Source organism: Gracilinanus agilis, chromosome 1 (genome assembly GCF_016433145.1).
Source record: "Gracilinanus agilis isolate LMUSP501 chromosome 1, AgileGrace, whole genome shotgun sequence".
Taxonomy (NCBI): Eukaryota; Metazoa; Chordata; class Mammalia; order Didelphimorphia; family Didelphidae; genus Gracilinanus; species Gracilinanus agilis.
This window is the reverse complement of record NC_058130.1, coordinates 648,747,361-648,756,687: the sequence shown is the minus strand read 5'-3', so window position 1 is coordinate 648,756,687 and position 9,327 is coordinate 648,747,361.

The following is a 9,327-nucleotide window of genomic DNA, read 5'->3' as shown; positions in this document are numbered from 1 at the left end:
GTGAAGTCTCTCTAATTAAGATGTTCTGCCTTCCAGGAAATTGTTTTTCCCCTTTCTTTGTATCCTCAGTCATTAACATAATGACTTGCACATAGTAAGTTATTAATAAATATTTGTTGACTGAGCATACATCACCAAAACCCTATGACACTGAATCTACATCCATCCAAAAAGGTGATAATACCACTAGTAACATGCTTAAATACTGAGGATCAAAATGTGTTTGTTTCTCCATAGCAATTACAATGCAATTTAAATTTTGGGAGTTTCTCAGTGGGGTACAGAGATTTTAATCTTTTAACAGTTTTGGTTGTGCACAGGATCCCAGAAACTTAGAAATCACTTAATCCCACTCATCCTTGATTCATAATTAAGTCATAATAGGCCTAACAAGTGGTTAATCCAACATTTGCTTGAAGACTTTTGAGGGAGTGCAAACCAACTACATCTCCAGGCAACCCACTGGACTTGTTAATAAGCTTTATTGAATAATACACATTGAGAAGAATCTGTATAAACTTATCCACAAGAAGTATATAATTCTACTCCCCTATGGTTGAATGCTCTATCCCTGTAGCTTTACACACAAGTATTCCCCTCATTGGCTGCTACTCCCTCATATAGGTTATCTCCCTTTAAATCTAAGCTCAAGGGCAGAACCCTGTTTTCATTTTATATTCTTACATCTTATGTTTTACACAATGAAAGCACTAACAAATATTTTCATTCATTTATTCATTCATTCCAGTTTTTAGCAGAATGGAAGATATTTATATAATTGGGCTGCCATTTCCAAAGCAGCTAAGCATTTGTTTGGTTACCTAAATGAACACACTTGCCCTACATATATAGAAGCAATTCATTCAGATGTTTTGTAGTTGAATCTTTTGAAGAAAATATTGTTGCTAAATTCAGTACTGGCCTAATGCACACCTTTTAGCATTGGCAGGGACAGCAATATTTACTTCAAGAGGTAGTCATGTGCAAGGGGGATCAACATAGAAAGAACAATGTCTGTACGACATCTGGTGGTTCCCAGATAATGTTGCATCAACCTTCCTGGGAATCTGAGCAGTACAACTGTCTGTTTAACCATGTTAGCCTGAACTCTTTGTCAGCTTATAGTTCATGTGCATAAAGAACACAGCCAGGCCATTGTATTAGGGATCCAAGTGGGGCGGCAACTTCAGTTGACTACATTGTCAACTGTGATGAACATAAATACCCCATTCTGCAAATCCTTTGATTTATATTATTTGCAGGACTAATAACATCTAGCCAATTAGGCACTGCATATCCAGGCCTCTGGCCAATTCCATGTCAAGGAAGGTGATAAGACCTATTAGCCACAAGTTTTAAATTAAGCAGGAAAGATGCCAATGGAATAACACTGTCAAAAAGTGTTATTTGTCCTTCCCAACCCCCACCTCCAACAGCCCCTTATCCTGCCACTCTTAAAATCTCATGCCATCTTTCGCTCAGTGACAGAAAGTATCTTCATTACTCTGCTGGAATTATGCCAGAAGTTTTGACTGGTACAACAAGGCATAGAGGACTAGGATGTTTCTACCTCTTTTTTGGTTAACCACTGATGAAATTGAATTAAAAATATAATTATAATGTATGCAGACATAATGCAATATGGTAAAAATTTATACAGATATCAAACATCCATAGGCACAATGAAACAGAAGAACAAGTGTATCTAAGGAAGATAGGATGCTCCCATATATACATAATTCAGGAGATCCATAATAGTGTCTGTGGCCATACTGATTCAGATGGAAATATGTCCATAATATTGTTGATTATAACAATAACTAGCATTTATATAGAAACTAGATGACTCAGTAAATTGAATGTTGGGCTTGTAATGATGGGGGATGGGATGAAAAGAGCCAGAAGAAGGCTGTTGATGACAGTTATGGACAGTTAAGACCAAAGGGGATTTTGGGTAATTCTCCAGAGGAAGAAGGAGGAGAAGGACTTCTGGGGGAAGACTGAGAGAGGGAGGAGGAGAACATCTCAGCTTGAATCCAGTCCTGAGAGCTTCCTGAGGATCTTTCTTTGGACATTGAAACCCTGATTCCCTGGTCAAAGGCATCCCATCACTTCTCATCCAACAAGACTTCAGTCAGCTAAATTTCTGAACTCCATTTTGGAAGCGATCTCTTGGGCTCCTTCCCCCATTACCCAACCTTGCTGAGAGACCCTTTCTGGTCTAACTTACAATTATAGAAAAGGATAGAAATGGAAATAGAAAGAGAATGGACAAGGGGGGAGATGCTTGGGAGCAAGAACCCCAAAGGTTCCCACCCAAGTGACGGATCTCATAGAAATAGAGAAGAGAGCACCCCAAAATCCCTCTGCCCTTCACTCCTTTCCCCAATCCCTAAATTGTGATTAATAAAAGTCATTCATTAGTTAGATTGCGTTCCAGAGTGCCTGAGAGATGAGGGGGAGGGGAATCACAGCTTAGTCTGGGTGCCTCCTTCTTGGAGCCAGACCCCCTGCTGTGAAGCTGACTGATCTCTGGGAAGGCTTGCGTGAGCCCCGCCTTCATTCAGAATCAGATTGGGGTCCCCCATACCTCCTCTTATAGAGAAGCCTCAATCCTAATTCCTGTGGGGCAGCACAACCATCCAGGTCACCCAGTGTAGGGGTGACGCCCCCTCAATGTCTCAGGAGTGCATATTCGGTGGACAGGAGAGCTAGAAGAGAGTCTCCCCTCATAGACTCTCTCTATCTCCCCTCTGTCCTAACATTTGGTTATTGGCTTTGTCGTTTCTTACAGGCTTAGTTAGAGTCAAGAATATCTGAGTTCAATTCAGTCTCAAGATACAAACTCTGTGATTCTGGGCAAGTCATTCTATTTGCCTTAATGTACAAAACAAGGAAATGGCAAACCACTCCAATACCTTTGCCAAGAATATCCATAATGGGGTCATGAAAAGTCAGACACAATTAAACAACAATATGGCACCTATTATGTTCCAGGCATTGTGCTAAGTGCTTTATAGATATTATCTCATTTGACAATTATAACAATTCTCAGAGATAGGTACTTTTATCATTCCAATTTCATGAAAGAGGAAACTAAAGCAAATAGGGGTAAGTGACTTGTCCACAGTCACATATCTAATGTCTGAGACAGGATTTGAATGCAAGTCTTCCTGATTCCAGGCCTAGTATTTTATGACTATATTACCTAACTGCTTCTTTTTTTGTTTCATTTTTTTTATGAAAAATTTTTTCAATGGTTACATGATTCATATTTTTACTCTCTTCCCCCCAAACCCTCCTCCCCCATAGCCAATGTGCATTTCTACTGGTTTTTTCATGTGCCATTGTTTAACACTTATTTCTTTATTATTGATAATTGTACTAGAGTGGTCTTTTAGAGTTTACTTCCCAAATCGTGTCCGCATCAACCCATGTGTTCAAGTAGTTGATTTCTTCTGTGTTTCCACTCCTGTAGTTCTTCCTCTGAATGTGGGTAGCATTCTTTACCATAAATCCCTAAGAATTGTCAGGGTCATTGCATTGCTGCTAGTACAGAAGTCCATTATGTTCAATTTTACCACAGTGTATCAGTCTCTGTGTACAGTATTCTCCTGGTTCTGCTCTTTTCACTCTGCATCAATTCTTGGAGATCATTCCAGTTCACATGGAATTCCTCCAGTTTATTATTCCTTTGAGCACAATAATATTCCATCACCACCAGATAACACAATTTGTTCAGCTATTCCCCAATTGACAGGCATACCCTCATTTTGCAGTTATTTTTGCCACCACAAAGAGCACAGCTATAAATATTTTTGTACATGACTTTTTCCCTATGATCTCTTTGGGGTACAAACCCAGCAATGGTATGGCTGGATCAAAGGGCAGGCAATCTTTTAGTGCTCTTTGAGCATAGTTCCAAATTGCCAGCCAGAATGGTTAGATCAGTTCACAACTCTACCAGCAATGCATTAATCTCCCAATTTTGCCACATCCCCTCCAGCATTCATTACTCTCCCATTCTTTCATTTTAGCCAATCTGCTAGGTATGAGGTGATACCTCAGAGTTGTTTTGATTTGCATTTCTCTAATTATTAGACATTTAGAACACTTTCTCATGTGCTTATTGATAGTTTTGATTTCTTTATCTGAAAATTGCCTATTCATGTCCCTTGCCCATTTATCAAATTCTGGAATGTCTTCATTTTTTTGTACAACTGATTTAGCTCCTTGTATATTTGAGTGATTAGACCTTTGTCAGATTTTTTTGTTATAAAGATTTTTTCCCAGCTTGTTGTTTCCCTTCTGATTTTGGTTGTATTGTTTTTGTTTGTACAAAAACTTTTTAATTTAATGTAATTGAAATTATTTATTTTATATTTTGTAATTTTTTTCTAACTCTTGCTTGGTTTTAAAATCTTTCCTTTCCCAGAGATCAGACAAGTATACTATTCTGTGTTCACCTAATTTACTTATAGTTTCCTTCTTTATATTCAAGTCATTCACCCATTCTGAATTTATCTTGGAGTAGGGTGTGAGATGTTGATCTAAACCTAATCTCTCCCATATTGTTTTCCAATTTTCCCAGCAGTTTTTGTCAAATAGTGGATTTTTTTTTGTCCCCAAAGTTGGGCTCTTTGGGTTTATCATACACTATCTTGCTGATGTCACTTACCCCAAGTCTATTCTATTGATCCACCCTTCTGTTTCTTAGCCATTACCATATTCTTTTGATGACCACTGCTTTATAGTACAGCTTAATATCTGGTACTGCTAGGCCACCTTCTTTCACCTTTTGTTTTAAATTATTTCCCTTGATATTCTTGATCTTTCGTTATTCCAAATGAACTTTGTTATAATTTTTTTCTAATTCTGTAAAAAAAGTTTCTTGGTAGTTTGATAGGTATGGCACTAAAATAAGTAAGTTAATTTGGGTAGAATGGTCATTTTTTTATGTTAGCTCGTCCTACCCATGAGCACTCAATGTTTTTCCAATTGTTTAGATCTAGTTTTAATTGTTTGGAATGTGTTTTGTAGTTGTGTTCGTATAATTCCTGTGTTTGCTTTGGTAGATAGATCACTAAGTATTTTATATTGTCTAGGGTGATTTTAAATGATGTTTCTCTTTCTACCTCTTGCTGCTGTGATGTGCTGGAAATATATAGAAATGCTGATGATTTATGTGCATTTATTTTGTATCCTGCAACTTTGCTAAAGTTGTTGATTATTTCTACTAGCTTTTTAGTTGATTCTCTAGGATTTTTTAAGTAGACCATTATATCTGAAAAGAGTGATGGTTTAGTCTCCTCATTGTCTATTTTAATACCTCTGATTTCTTTTTCTTCTTTAATTGCTACTGCTGGTGTTTCTAGTACAATTTTAAATAATAGAAGTGATAATGGGCATCTTTGTTTCATGCCTTATCTTATTGGCAAGGCTTCTAATTTATCCCCATTGCATATGATGCTTGTTGATGATTTTAGATATTTACTGTTTATTAACTAACTGCTTATAACATATGATGAAGACCAATCTTTTTGACCTAGCAATGAAAAAATTAAATAAGAAAATCAATTATTGAGAGCTAGTTGGTTTTTTTCCAGAGCTGTCCTGTAAATAGAAAAGTTTTGAGAGAGGAAAGGTTGGGGGAAAATGAACTGAATAATTAACTAGACTTACACTTCCCTTTCCATTTTTAGTCCCAGATTTAGTAGGACATTGACCAGAAATATTTTCAGAAGGAATTAATGATTACAGATGGTGCATAAGATTGTAGAACAGGGAAAATGGGAGAGGAAAGAACCCACACTCAAATCTGAATTAAAGTAAGAAAAATTCTTCAGAACTCTGTATGAAACAAGGAAATGTTCATTACTTTTTTAAAGTATGCTTTAGTATTTGCATTTGGATATATACCTATAAGAGGTTGTAGTTTTCTTGCCTTCACAATAAGTGGGCAAACAAGAAGTGTGTGTGTGTGTGTGTGTGTGTGTGAGAGAGAGAGAGAGAGAGACAGAGAGAGAGACAGAGAGAGAGAGAGAGAGAGAGAGAGAGAGAGAGAGAGAGAGAGAGAGAGAGAGAGAGAGAATTCCGAACTTAAAGTAAAAGAAAATTGAAGTTTTCAAACCATTCCTTACTGTTGACATGATATTGAGTACATATGGATTTTAGGATAGTCTATCTCATAATAATCTGAAACTGTAGGTAATCTTTTCAAGTATAAATCTTCAGAAATAAGGTCTGATGAAAGGAGTCAAGAAATTTAAATTTCCATGAAAATCCCAACAGTTTATTTAGGTTTACAATGTTGAGAGTATCTCTGGGTTAAAGTAGACATTAACATTTCCATGTTTCTAATATCAAAAGATTAATTGGTTTTCAATATGTTTTCCTGAGAAAATGTATTGTATAGTCCTGTTCCATTACATTTTTGTAATATAAAAATGATATTTTTAGTCCAAATAGGATGCCTGGAAATGACATCTTTATTAGTTCTCATCTGGACACAAGGAATGTCTGAATTAGCATTACAGGAATTGATTAAACATGGTTCATAGAAAAACCCAGAGGTTTTCTTGGTCTAGTGGTAACTAGGCTCAAGTTACCTTCTAAGTCACTTCATTCAACTTGATTTATGAAGGCACACAAATAATCTCATGACTACGGAGTTTGCTGTAGGAAATTCTGTTAGTCAAGAAAGATATTAGACTACATTGTCATTGTTGTTTTTAATAAGGACAGTGATATAAATTGACATTATTAAGCACATTAAGTGTTCTGATACACATTGTAATTTTCAAATCTTTTTTCCTGACTTTGTTTTAGTAAATAGCTATCCACACTTTGTTCCTATCAGTTCATTCCTGTATATACAGTGTTAATTTTGTTTCATAGGTTAGAAAAGTTCTTTTTAGATAAGTACTTATGAACATGAAATGATTTCTATTTAAAAGTTCCAAGTTTTATCTTATGTAGCAAGATTTTTCTACTAAGTTCAATAAATACAATTATTCCAAAAGTAATAATACTCAGTGTAACAATAATATCAATGTAAACTTCTCAAGCAGAAATGAAACAATATGCTAGGTACCTAACAAAGAGGTATAAGATACAATGACTGCTACATAGGAATGTTTAGTATCTTTGGAGAGATAAGGCATATGAATGAAAAGAACAGCCAATCTGGAAACAAGTTATTCATTAAATACACGCGACATGCCAGAATCCGTGCTAAATTCTGATGATTCAAAGAAAGACAAAAATATTTTCTTTTCAAGAAGTTCACAGTTGAGTGGGGGAGATAACATGTACCTAAGTAGTTATACATGTAAACTACATACGGACGAGATTAAAGATAATCTCAGAAGAGGATATAATATAGTAGCTGAGGGAATAAGAAAAGTGCTCTCACAGAAAGCATGAGTTGAGTGGAGCCCAGAAGAAAACCAAAGAAATGGCGAGACAAAGATGAGAAAGAAAAGCACTCTAACAATGGATAACATCTCAGTAAAAATGTGTTAATATAGGGGTTGGAGTGCCTTGGGGGGAAAATGGCAGCAAGGCAAATGTAGCTAGGAGGTAGAGTACATGGAGAGAAGAAGGGACCATTTATAAAGGATTAAACAACAAGTCGGGAAGTGGGTGACAGAGACAGATCTGAGATTTTGGAAATTTTATTTGGCAATTGAGTTCAGGACGGATTAGAGTTGACAGAGACTTGAAACAGTTAACTTGATCAGTTAGAAGGCAATGTTGGTTGAGAAGAGGGGACTTAGAAGAGAGATGCTTTTAGAGTAGAAGCAAGAAGATTTGGAAATGGAATGGTTGTGTGGGTTGAGTGAGGGTAGAGTCAAGGATGTCACAGAGGTTGAGCCAGGGTAACTAAGAGTATTGTGGTGCTCCTGACAGTGAAAGAGAAGTTTTTTAAAGAGCAGAAAAAATTTTGGCAGGAAGGGAAAATAGTGAGTTTTGCTGAATTTGAGATGCTTGTGGAATATATGGTTCAAGATATGCAAAAAGCAGCTGGTAATGCTGAATGGAAGTTCAAAAAAAGAAACTATAGTTGAAAATATAGGTCTGGGGAAAATAGAGATGAAAATTAAATGTGTGGGATGAGATCACTAAATAAGTTAGTAGAGGGAAAAAGGGAAGAGAAGTCAAGACAAAGCTATAGAGGACTCATGGTTTATATAACATGGATGAAGAAGAGCAAAGCAAACTAAGGAGTGGTCAGATAGAGAAGATAATCAAAGAGAATAGTGTCATATAAATTTTGAAAGAAGGTAATCAAGAGTGTCAAATGTGGAGATGTCAAGAAGGATGAGGACTGAGAAAAGGCCATTAGATTTGGGGATCAAGAAATCATTGGTAATGATGAAGAAGGAACTCTGAAGTAAACAATGAAGCCAGGAGCTAGATTGAAAAGTGTTTTGAAACAAATAGGAGGGTGGAGCCAAGATGGTGGTATAGTAGCAGGAGCCTTCAGAATCTCCTTCCAACAGATCATTGCAAAGTTTCTCCAAAATATCAGAAATCAAAACTGGACACATCATGAAAGGTAAGAAGTGAGTGGTAATTCCCATGCTATAAGAGGGTGGAACTGCAGTAATCAAAGCACAAGATGACCATCCCTCCCCCACACCACCTACCATGCCAGTTAGAGTGAGGGCCAGGTCAATCTTCAAATTCTGAAGGGTTGGCTGAAAGCACCACAGACATACCCTTGAGGGTTGTGCCAGGACTTAGCAGCAAGACTCAAAGCTAAAAAACAGCACTTGGACAACAACACCATAGCTGAGGCAGCAGGGGCTGAGAAGATAGCTTCAGGGCAAAACAAACAGTGCAGTTGTAAATACAAGCTACAGTAGCTGAGGAAGAGAGCCTTAGGGTAAAGCACTTTAAAACACCCACTATACAAAGAACATCATTGATCTACCTGCCCTCACTCATGATTCTGAAAGGAAAGAGAAGATAATAACAAGGCAAAGCCCTGCAAGACAGAAGCTAAGAAAGCAATGACCAACAAATGCAGGAATCCCAATCCTCTAGTGGCAAAAGAAATAAGTAACAGCAAAAAAAAACTCTTGACCCTGGAAAATTTCTATGATGAAAAAGAGCAAAATACAGTGGCAACCAAAGGGAGAGAGAAACAAGCAAAAACATGCAAACTCTGGAGTAACTCAAAAAGAAGTTCAAGAACCAAGTAAGAAAGATAGAAGAAAGGTGGGAAGAAAGGTGGAAAAAAGAAGTGAAAGCAATGCAAAAAGAAAATTAAAGTTTAAAAGACAAAATTACACACATGGAAAAAGAGGCTCAGGAATTAAA